This window comes from Sciurus vulgaris (assembly GCF_902686455.1).
Source record: "Sciurus vulgaris genome assembly, chromosome: 3".
Lineage (NCBI taxonomy): Eukaryota > Metazoa > Chordata > Mammalia > Rodentia > Sciuridae > Sciurus > Sciurus vulgaris.
Window position 1 is genome coordinate 27,986,265 of NC_136463.1, and position 12,754 is coordinate 27,999,018.

Consider the following 12,754-nt stretch of genomic DNA (forward strand, 5'->3'; position numbering starts at 1 on the left):
ACTTGCTGAGACTGGCTTTGAACATGCGATCCTCCTGCCTCTGCTGCCTCCACTGGGATTACACGTGTGAGCCACCAAGCGCGGCTCAAGTCTCCCCTTTTTTTTTGTACGGGGGATTGAACTCGACCACTAAGCCACATCCCCAGCCCTATTTTGCATTTTATTTAGGAACAGGGTCTCCCTGAGTTGCTTAGCTCCTGGCTTTTGCTGAGACTGGCTTTGAACTCTGATTCTCCTGCTTCAGCCTCCCGAGCCACCGCACCTGGCAAGTCTCCCATCCTTGACCCTCCTGGAAGCCAATACAAACAGTATGGAGATTGGGCAAAAGCCAACGATCAGCTCAGAAGGACAAAGATGAAAATTTTAAGTATTAATGAGTGAATTTGCACCTGTGCTGTTTTCCTCACCCTTGTCCCACAGTCATTCTTATATTGCTTATATGTTTGGGATATAGGTATGCCAACCAGTTGACGGGGTGTGATCCCCAAATGCCCTGTCTCAACCTCCCTTTTACATTCTTTTTGGTTTTGGTTTTGGTTGGTTTGGTTCTGGGGATTGAACCCAGAGGAAATTTACTCCTAAGCTACATACCCAATACTTTTTATTTTTTAAGACAGCGTCCCAGTAAGTTATACCAGGCTAAGTGTGGAACTTGCTTTCCTGCTCCTCAGCCTCCCCGGTTACCGGGATTACAGGAGTGGTCCACCATAACAGTATTTGCCCACTCATTTGAAAGTCTCGCTCTGCATTTCTTTTGATTTTCTCTTCTCTTCCTGAGGCCTTCACTCAGGCAATCTATCTATATAGGTGCCTCTACTTTCCTAGGGGTCAGAGGAGCAGGAAAACTTAGGGCAAGTCTTTACTTTGTCTTTCCTCAATATTACCATCATGCACATCAGAAAAGTTAGAGAAAAAAATGTATGTTGATTTTCAGGCATTGGGTTATAATTAAAGTCTTCATAATAAGGATACTTCTTTAGGTGTGAGTTCAACATAGATTTGAGATCTATATTTATGTCTTAATTTTAGGCTTCTGGTAGTTGTCAGCAATCACATTTAATTGCTTAAAATTAATTTCAGCGTTGGGAATATATAGCTCAGTGATAGAATTAGCACTAGTATGTGTAAGGCCCTATGTTTGACCCCCAGACCTGTAAATTAATTTAATTCAGCTAAATAGCTATCAACTGGCAAACAGATAAATATAATGTGCTATATGTATGTAATGGAATATTATTCAGCAATAAAAAAGTATGTACGAGGGGCTGGGGTTGTGGCTCAGATGGTAAAGCACTTACCTGCCACGTGAGAAGCACTGGGTTCAATTCTCGCACCACATATTTACAAATAAAATAAAGGTCCATTGACAATAAAAAAAATATTTTAAAAAAAGTACGTACAATAACATGGATGAAATTTCAAGACATTATGCTAAGTGAAAAAAGATAGTCACAAAAGATTACATATTGTATGGTTCCATTTATATGAAATGTTCAGAATAACCACACCTATAGAGACAGTAAATAAGTGTTTGGGGGAGGCTAAAGGGATGAAGAGGGGGAGATCATGAACTGAAATTGAATCCCATGCATGTTATGAATTTGTCAAGATGAACCCAACTAGTATATGTAAATATAAAACTCTAATTAAAAAAACAAAAACAAAACCTGATCTGGGTGCAGTGGTGTACTCCTGTAAACTCAGAGACTCAAGAGGTAGAGGCAGGAGGATTGCAAATTCAAAGCCAGCCTCAGCAATTAAGTGAGGCCCTAAGCAACTTGGCCAGACCCTGTCTCACAATAAAAAAGACTGGGAGTGTGTCTTAGTGGTTAAGTGCCCCTAGGCTCAATCCCTGGTACAGAAAAAAAAAAAAAAAAAAAAAAACAAAGTAAATTAATGGTTGTTGAGAACTGGTGGGCAAGAGAGGGTGGGATGAAGGGAAGTGGGAATGACTGCTAGTGGGAATCAGATTTCTTTCTGGGGTAATGAAAATGTTCTAAAATTGATTGAAGCAGTGAATACACAATTCTGTCAATATACTAAAAGGCATCAAAAAGTATAAATGGGTGAACTCTATGGTATGTAAATTTTATCTTAATAAAGCTACTTAAAAAATTTAAAAAGGGAGCTAGAGATGTAGCTCAGTCGTAGAACACTTGCCGAGCTTGCATGAGGCCCTGGGTTCAATCCCTAGCACTGCAGAAAGTACATAAACAAACACAATTTATGGCAATAATGTCTTCAAAGAGCCAGTGGAAACACAAAACTTCATGTGATAGAGTACAAATAAAATGGTTTGAAATTGTGAACCTTGTATTCTAGTATGGACTGGCCATTTTGAACAACTTATGCCAGGAACAAAAAAGTAGATAGTTACTGAGTACCTACTAGGTGCCTGTCACTGCAGTGAGGACTGTGGGCCTTTATTTCTTTATAATGCAGGAGTTTGTTAGAGAATCTGCCAAGGCTTCCTATCATTCTAGAATCCTCTAGATGGGAGTGACAGGAGATTGGCCTTAAAATTGAGTCGTGTTAGTTCCTAATTATGTAGACTGGATAAGATTCCCAGCACCCACCTCTAAACCCAAGGACTGAAATTATTAAAGACTGAGTTATCAAGGAAAAAACAGGTCACATTGTAGACCTTAGAGTGTTTACTTTTTGACTGCTAAAGGGAAGGAAATTCTGCTTCAAGAGATTCCTTGGCCTTGCAAAAATAGTGAGGACAGTAATGGGGGCAGTAGGAGGGAGGAGTTGATGAGGGCAGGAAGGGAGGAGTTTCTTCCTAAACACAATAACTATAATCACTGGGAGGGTGAAATTGCTAGTCCTGTTGTTTGTCCAGCCATCTGGAACTTTTAGTTTTCGTGTGTGTTGCTGGGGATTGAACCCAGGAGCACGCTACCTACCACTGAGCTACATCCTCAGCCCCTTTTAATTTTTTATTTTGAGACAGGGTCTTGCCAAATTGCTGAGGGTCTTGCTGAATTGCCCAATCTGGCCTTAAACTTGGAATCCTCCTGCCTCAGCCTCCCCAAGGTGTGCACCACTATACCTGGCTTGTTATTCTATATAAATCTATTTCTATAGTTTCACACCTAAATTTTCCCACCTGGGAAGAGAAACTCACTGAAAGAAAATGAGAAGAGGAGGTTCTGGGGTCTCAAGGCCTTTGTGGCAGTGTGAAAAGACAAATGATTCATCACTCCTTACAATTCTTGGAAGGTTTTTGGTGGGACAATCTAGCTATGGAATTCCAGGTTCTTGAAGAGTGCCACAGCATTATTCTGAGTCCTCAGTTTTTCCTTTGAAAGTCTTTGTTGTTGTGTTGGTGGTGCGGCCGCCGCTGCTGCTTCTGAAGATCCGTGGGCTTCACACAATAGGCCAGCACTCTAGCACTGAGCTAAACCCCCAGCCCCAAGTAGTTCTTTCTTTCTCTCTTTCTTTCTTTCTTTCCTTCCTTCCTTCCTTCCTTCCTTCCTTCCTTCCTTCCTTCCTCCTTCCTTCCTTCCTTCCTTCCTTCCTTCCTTCCTTCCTTCCTTCCTTCTTCCTTTCTTTCTTTCTGTACTAGGAATTGAACCCAGGGGTGCTTTAGTACTGAGCTACATCCCCAACCCTTTTCATTTTTTATTTTGAGACATGGTCTTGCTAAATGGCCAAAGGTCTCACCAAGTTGCTAAGGCTGGCCTCAAACTTGTGATTCTCCTGCCTCAGCCTCCCTAATTGTTGGGATTACAGGTGTATGCTACCAGGCCCTGCTCCCCCCAAATAGTTTTTTTAAATAGATTTCTTTGGAAATGACACACAAATCCGTTTGTCAATAAATTTATTTTGACACATTACTTGAATGGAGGTGAGAAGAAACTATCTGATTTTACTAAACACCAATTTTTTTGTGTATGACTTAGGGAAAAGGTATTAGTGACCCAAAACAGCACTCCTGAAATCCACCATCTTTAAAAATGCAGTGCGGTTCACAGCATTTGGTGCCTGTTAAGACTGAGTCTTGTGCTAGACCCAAGGTGAAAGTGGGAGGTTCAAGGTTAAGATGAATCTGGCATAGTCCTTGTCCCCAAGATAAGCAGTCTAGTAAAGGAGGCAGGTTTGAGAGCACAAGTGGATATTGGCGTGGAAGTGCAACAGTGGAAGCACGTACAAAGCACACTGATGGTGAGGCGGAAAGCAGTTAACTCTGTTGGGAGGGTGTTGAGATGAAGCCCTCCTTGCAGGATTTTGCCAAGTGGAAGGGAGTCTAGGTAGATAATTGGTTTGAAGGTTAACTCAGATCACCTTTCAGATAAGCAGAATATATAATTTATTTGTTTAGTCTAAACCGAACCTGGCCTAGTTTCTGAGCTCTTACCAAACAGACCTAGTTCAAAAGAAAACTTGGTCTAAACGGAATATTGAAATGGTTCCTTGAGGTCACATGCAGTCACTCTGAGATAATAAAGTTATGTCTGGACAGGTGAAGTAGCTCACACCTGTAATCCCAGCAACTCAGGAGGCTGAGGCAGAATGGTAGCCTGGGCAACATAATTATATCCTGTCTCAAACTTTAAAAAGGGTCGAGCATCCCTGTAGTCCTAGCTGCTTGGGAGGCTGAGGTAAGAGAATGGCAAGTTCAAGGCCAGCCTGAGCAAATTAGCAAGGCCCTCAGCAACTTAGTGAGACCCTGACTTAAAATAAAAAATTAAAAGATCCAGGCATGTGTTTCAGTGGTTAAGCACTAGCCTAATATGTGTGAGACCCTGGTTCAACCCCCAGTATTGGTGATTGGGGGTGCAAGGGGCTGGGTGTGTGGCTGGTGGTAGAGTGCTTGCCTGGCACACTTAAGGCCCTGGATTCAAAACAACAAAAGCAAGCAAGCAAACAAACAAAAACTGTGAAAGATATCTTAACACAAGGCAGGTCCTGTCCCAACAAGACTACTACCTCAAGAGAAGCTAGGAACCTATGCTTAGGTTGGCGTACGACCAGGGGCATGGCTGACTGCTCAGAAGAAACCACTATATGAAATCACTCCACAAACAGTAAAGTCACAAAGGTTAACATCAACTTCTATTCCTCAGAAAAGCTAAATAAATAAAATAAAAATTCTAAGGACAAGGTCAATCCATCAGCAGAAAACAGGATATGAACGAATGGAAACACAATGAATTGCCGTTGAATATGTTTTCTATTTAAGGTATACAGCTTATCTGAAATAAAACAGAGAGGGTCTGATTGGGAACAAGGACTGGTGTCTGGTCACAAGGGAAATAATCCACAGAGCCTCTGACCTTTGTCACTTTTTTCCTCCACATATTCATGTATGAAAATGACTCAGCTAGTCTCACACCAGCGGCTTATTTTTAGTCAGGGCCATAGAGCTGGTTGAAAACCTAAGCATAGTAACCATGCCAGTCAACAGCCTCACACATTAGAAGCAGGGAACGAATACTCACTTATTCATTTCAATTTAACATATGTGACTCAAGGGACACACTTGCTCTTTCCTTCTGCCACAGTGCTGAGAACTCCCAGAGGGAGAAGTATTCCTTGGGGCATGAGACTTCAGCATTTGGAGGTCTCTGGCCAGTGCTGATGATCTACAGTCGAGCAATCACCTACAGTTGTGTGCAAGTTTATGGCTGCATATCCTGAGCTACTGATTCTCAGCTTGTGCCCCATTCCACCTCCACCTTTTCAAATTCCTAAATCAAAAGTCAAATAATATATGTTTGACATGAGACCATCTATCTGGAAGAAGAGGATTTAACCTGGATGTCCCATTCTAATGTAAGGTGAACTTTGCATGTAAGTAAAGGACATTCTGTTGTTCACTCTCAGATTAGCAGAGATCAAGACCCAGAAGGAGATATTCTCTATTGCTTTATAAAAATGTTAACATTTATAATCTTAGCTGGTCATGGTGGTGCAGCCTAATCCCAGTGGCTCAGGAGGTTGAGGCAGGAGGATTACAAGTTTAAAGCCAGCCTTAGCAAGTTAGCAAGGCCCGAAGCAACTCAAAATAAATAAATAAATAAAATTAAAAAAAAAAAAAAAAAAAACAATCTGGGGATGTGGTTCAGTGGTTAACCTCTGCTGGGTTCAATACCTGGCCCAAATCCCCTGCCCCCCCAAAAAAGAAAGTTATTATTCTTTTCTCAAATTCTATAATCTGCTACTCCAAGAATTTTTACATAATTGAAATCATTCTGAAGATACAGAAAAAAGATAAGGATGACCAGGACTGGGGTGTGATCAGTGGTAGAGTGCTTGCCTGGCACGTACGACTAGATGATGATAGACTGCCTCTGTCTCCATCACACATTTGGATGTTAAATCAGATCCAAGCTCTGATGGCCAGCAAGCTCTGTGATCTTGGGAAAGCCACAGCGTCTTACGGCTCACATATAAAATTGCTCTGTGTTTCAGTGACCTTTGCTATCCCTGGCAAAATATATTCTGTGGGTTCTGTTAAGGGATCCAGTCAGCACTGAAAGGAGAAACCACTAATCCCACAGGAAGTCTGGATGTCGGACAAGGACACATGGAAGTGCACACCACATGTGTGCACATGCACACAAGAAAAGTGAGGAAACAACTCAGAATGAGAGCAAAACTTGGCCTCCCAGACCCAACCTCACAGCCAGGGTTCTTCCCTGCTCTCCAGGGGGATCAGGTGCAGTTTTTTCAATGAAAGAATTTTATTTTGGGGGGCTGCAGTTGTAGCTCAGTGGTAGAAAGCTTGCTTGGCATGTATGAGGCACTGGGTTCAATCCTCCACACCACGTAAAAAAGATATATATAAATAAATAGAGGTATTGTGTCCATCTATAACTAAAAAAGTTAAAAAGAAAAAAAAAAACTTTATTTTTGGACTGGGGATATAGCTCAGTTGGTAGAGTGCTTACCTTGCAAGCACATAGGCCCTGGGTTCAATCCTCAGCACTAAAAAAAAAAACAAAAGAACTTTATTTTTTGCCAGGTGCAGTGATCCCGGCAATTCAGGAGGTAGAGGCAGGAGGATCACAAGTTTGAGGACAGCCTTGGCAACTTGAGACCCTGCCTCAAAACACAATATTTACTTAAAAGGACTGGGAATGTTGCTTAATGGTAGAGTGGTTACCTGGCATGCCTGAATCCCTGGGGATATAGTTTAGTGGTAGGATGCTTCCCCAGCATGCACAAGGCCCTGGTTTTGATGTCCAGTAGTGGAAATTAAAAAAAAAAGAACTTCTTAAAAAGTCAGTGGGAGCCAGGCACAGTGTATATACCCATAATCTCAGGAACTCCAGAAGCTGAGGCAGGAGCATTTCAAGTTCAAGACCCTGTTCTAAAATTTAAAAATACAGTGGTCTGGGGATGCAGCTCTGTGGTAAAGTGCCCCTGAGTTTAATCCCCAGTACAAAAAATAAAATAAAATAAAATAAAATAATAAAATAAAATCAGTGGGAGTTGTCCAAATATGGTTAAGGGAGACTTTGGAAATAGTGGATCCTCCACTTCTGAGGTTGTCCAAGCCCTGCTCAAGCAGCCTGGGAGGGATGTAATGAAGGCAAACACAATATGGGAGTTGGAACAGGTGAGTTTCAAGATCCTATGTTACATCTATAACCTTAAAATCCTGACTGGCATGTTTGCTTTTGGAGTCAAACACTCCCCCTTTCTGTTACTTTGCTGATTCTAATATTCTACCACCACTGGTCTATTATTCCCGAGACTTAATGGCCACTTGCTGCCACGTGCTATCCCATATCTCATATGAAGTATTTCTTACTAGCCCACCAGCTTCCCTTCCCCTACTTCTTTCTCTTTACCCAATCTTCAATGTATTGATCCCAAACAATTATTAAAGACAAAAACGAATGAACAAACCAACAAGAACAATAACAAAAACTCCCCAAGCTAATTCTTACTAAGGTAAAAATGAGCAAGTCATTAAATTTATGTGTTTTCTTCCTAGGCATACATACCTCTAGAAGGAAATTCTTGTTTTCTAATTGTGTATTTGGTATAATATAAATAAAGTATAATATCTGGTATAAAGTTTGATATAATGTAAAAATAAAGACTGAGGGCTGGTGATGTAGCTTCGTGGTAGATTGTTTGCCTAGTATGTCCAAGGCCCTGGGTTTCAACCTCAACACCAAAAAAAAAAAAAAAAAAAAAGACCCAAAAACATAAATTTGAAACTAAGTTGATGTACTTTTTCCCCTTCACAATACTGATACAATAGTATGTTTAATTAAAACATGACACTGATGTTCATTGTGATCAGAATATACATAAACTGTGGATGAGAAAGACCCATTTCTACCAGAGATCATTGGGGCTCTTTGCATCTGACCTGTTTTGAACTGTCTTAGGGAGATAGTGGGCCAGGAGTGACTGCTGGACCTGGGTTCTGGAGGCTTTAACTTGATTTATCTTGTCAGTATTTTCTTTGTGTTCCTTTCTTCATTCACCTCTTGCTCATTTAAAATATATATATATATATATATATATACATATACTATTGTTTTTTAGTTGTAGGTGGACACAATACCTTTATTTTTAATTTTTATGTGGTGCTGAGGATTAAACCCAGGGTCTCACGCATGCTAGGCGAGGGCTCTAACCACCTTGCTCTTTTTTTTCCCGGTGCTGGAGATTGAACCCAGGGCCTTGTGCTTGACAGGCAAGCACTTTACCAACTGAGCTATTTCCCCAGCCCCCTCTTCCTTGCTCTAATAACTCCACTTACAAAAAATTTAGGCCACTCTCAGCTGGCAGCTCCTGGAAACTGACTAGATGCAAAACTAGGCAGAGAGAAGGGGAGAACACATTCCTGTGGTGAGGCATGCAAGTTAAAGAGCAGAGGTCACATCATTTGGCAGGAGGTGAAATGCTCCAAAGAACAGAAATTGGTTTAAGCAATAATGAATGGGTTTAGAGGTGGAAAGTTAAAGTCCAAGGTACAAGTGGATGGCTTACAGCTAGACTGAAAAAGGAGAGAACAGATTGTAGTGTGCAACACATTAATGAGAAAAAGGCAAACACACTTCCAGCTCACAAAAGGCTACATGTTCCCCATATTTCCTAACCTGTTTAGAGTTAGGCAGGGCCACTTGACTATTTCTGCTCTATGGGCTCAAAGGAGAAGTGATTTGTGTCATCTCCAGGCCAAATCGACCATATAACAGTCACTGCATGACTCTCCTGTTCACTTAGCAATTCTGCGGTGCACTTAGGCCTTATACTGAGATGATGTTGGAAAAGCCTGGCTCCCAGGGTTACTATCTGGGACAGCTGACTGGAGAGGTGCTAGGCTGTAGCTGAATTGGGTTTTGTGTAGCCCCTAGAACTGGGATTTCTTTCTTTGCTACAGTATAATTTAGCCCATCCTGACTAATATGAAAGGTACTATAATGATAGTATTCTGATAATAATTGATTATGTGACATTGAACCCCACACTGGACAGGCCAAAGGGAGGAAGAAGTGGTGAACTAGTCTGGAATCACCACTGGGAAAAACAAAAAGTACGGGGCTGGGGTTGTAGCTCAGTGGTAGAGTGCTTGCCTCACATGTGTAAGGCACTGGGTTCGATCCTCAGTGCCACATAAATAAATAAAATAAAGGTGGTGTATCCATCTACAACTAAAAACAAAAAAAAATTTTTTTTAAAGTATTAGGCCTAGGTCAGATTCCCCATTGGTTGTCTTGGAGAGTCAAACCACATGTGAGCAAGAAGGTAATTAATGCTAAATCGCTACCTTGAATATTGAGCCTCTTCACCCACATAATCCTTTGCCCCAGAAAGGTTTAGTTTGAAAGACTATACCAAGGGAGGGGCAAGTACCTGAACCGTTAAGGCAGAGAGCCCATGTTTTTGCCAAAGACTTTATTGTATCTAAGCTTAGAATGTGGAAACAAGAAGGCTGTGAGAAGATATAAAAATAAAAGGGGAGACAGTTAAGGGACTTAAGGAGAAAAGTTCAATGGTATTAAAGTTACTGTTCATAAGAGCAGAAATTGCAGGAATAGCAAAGGAAAGCAATAAGTTGAGTAGAAAGAAATAAGATGACTGATGTAAATTGGGTTGGATGGTGACTGTTGAAGTCTCATTCTGCAGGGAAGTCTGATTCCTGAGCACATCACAGCACATTGTGGTGGTTAGGAATGTGCTTGGGAACAGGAATAAAGATGGATTCATAGTCAAGTCCTGCCATTTATCAGTTTTGTGGCCTGGTACTAATTATTTAAACTTTCTGTTCATCAAATTTTCCATCCGCAAATTAAGAAAGTCTCCACTGGGGGGCTGGGGCTGTAGCTCAGTTGCAGAGTGCTTGCCTGGCACCTGTGAGGCACTGGATTCCATCCTCAGTACCACATAAAAACAAAAACAAAACAAAGGCATTCCGTCCATCTACAACTAGAAGAAAGATAGATAGAAAGAAAGAAAGAAAGAAAGAAAGAAAGAAAGAAAGAAAGAAAGAAAGAAAGAAAGAAAGAGAAAAAGAAAGAAAGAAAAGAAAAAAGAAAAGAAAAAGGAAGGGAAAGAAATAAAGAAAAACCAACCCAATGACTGGGCATGGTAGCATAGGCAAAAAGGGCTGAGGACTTGGCTCAGTGGTAAAGTACCCCTGGGGTCAATCCCTAGTACAAGAGGAAAAAAACAATGGTATGAAATACTATCATTAATACTAGTTGATATAATATAACAGGAAAAAAATCGGTCTTCCTTGGGCTTGGAGTGTAATTCAGTGGTACAGCACTTGCCTACCATTGTAAAGCCTTGGGTTCAATCCCCAGTTTTGGGGGAAAATGTGGTACCCACATCAGACTATGTGATGATAATTCATGACTATCTTCCTCCATCAGCAAATATTGCAGGTATCCCTAAAATTTCTCTGTTTTCTCTTTCAGGAATCAGGGGACTCAGAAGCACTGAGGAGTCAAAGGCAGATGACTTGTGTGTGGGTTTTGTGAAGCTTAGGCAATTTGCCTTTGCCAACTATCCTGCTGTTTGATTTGCAGTTTGACTTAAGTCAAAGATAGGAGGGTTCATGCTTCATTCTTGATTATGGGCAGTGAAGAGTCCTCAGGGGCTCATTCTTGATTAGTATTATGAATGTTCTCTCTCTGCCCTGCATCCCAAGATGCCTTTCTATTTCTCATGCATGGGTATAATAATGCATTGGTTGCTCCCACTCCCATTCCTTAAATCATTAATAACAGGATAGTCGTGTTCCGAATCAATTCCATTGTTTGCACAATATGAAGCTAGCTGTCTTCTCATATTACATTTAAAAATAATTGTGTCATCCCCTTGTGGTCCCATTATGATTTATTTGCACCCCACAGTGATCCCCACCAGAAGTGAGATCCAGCACACCTGTGGTTAAGAGCCCAGGCTTTGGTGTTACACACTGACTTGAAATCCTGGTTCTACCTCTTCTAGCTGTTTGGATATGGGCAGGTTGTTCTCCCTCCATGGACCCTAAGTTTCCTACTCTGAAAAAATGAGAATAATAATAGTGTGTGTATCTCCATTCTTCCTTCCTGGGGATCAAACCCAGGCTTTGCATAGTATTGACACACATATGAAGAACCGACAGATGCCAGCTAGAGGCCATGACTATGACACAGAAGGTGTGCAGTAATCTATTGGGATTCAGAAGAGATGCCTAAAAAGTTTTTCTTTTTTTTTGGTACCAGGGATTGAACCCAGTAGTGCTTAAGCACTGGAGCCACATCCCCAGTCCTTTTAAATATTTTATTTAGAGACAGGGTCTCACTGAGTTGCTTAGGGCCTCACTAATTTGCTGAGGCTGGCCTCAGCTGGTGTGTAGCTCCGTGTTTAAGCCCTTTTTATTTTGTATTTTGAGACAGGGTCTCACTAATTTGCTTAGAGTCTCACTATTTGCTGAGGCTGGCCTCAAACTTGTGATCCACCTGTCTCAGCGTCCCAAGGTGCTGGGATTACAGATGTGTGCCACTGCACCTGGCTCTCTACTCTTCTTTCTCTCATGCACTACATCCTAAGCACCACCACCATTCTCTCTGGGTTTAATCTTAAATACATGCCCTCTAAGTACCTATCTCCAGTTCTTTTGTCACAACCTATGTGCACACCACAATCATTTCTCACTTGGGCTTCTCAATCAGTTTCAACAATCTCAACCATTTTTTCTAATCCCACTTATTTATTTTATTTCTAAGTAATTATAGATTCAGAAGAAATTGCCAACAATTTGTACAAAAAAATCACATATATCCTTTGCCCAAATGGTAACATCTGACATAATTACAGTACAATATTAATCAGGAAAATGACATTAGTATAACCTACAGAATTTATTCTGATCTCACCAGTTTCACATGCATTCATTTATGTCAGGTATTTAAAATTTCATGCAACTTTGTCATGCATGTAATTGCCACCACAATCAAATACAGAACCATTACCACAAGACTTCCTTGGGCTATCCCTTTATGGACACATGCAGATACTCTTCCCCATCTCTAAATCCTGGCAGCCACTAATCTATTATTCTGTAGTTTTGTTATTTCAAGCATGTTATATGGGTTCTGAAGGTGTAGCTCAGTGGTAGAATACATGTGGAGGGGCTGGTTTGATCCTTAACAACCACCTCTGAATGTTGTACAAATACAATCGTTTATAGCTTTTTCCAAGTGACCGCCACCCTATGGGATATCACTCTTTTTTCCAGACTGACCTTAAACTCATGAGTGTAATGATCCTTCTGCCCTCAACCTCTCAG

The 12,754-nt window shown here is 41.1% G+C and overlaps 1 protein-coding gene across 1 annotated transcript in view; it reads left to right on the forward strand.

Moving 5' to 3' along the window:
• Nucleotides 1-12,754, forward strand: part of LOC306657486 (nucleoside diphosphate kinase A) — a 162,579-nt gene that overhangs the window by 141,940 nt on the left and 7,885 nt on the right. The window lies entirely within an intron of this gene.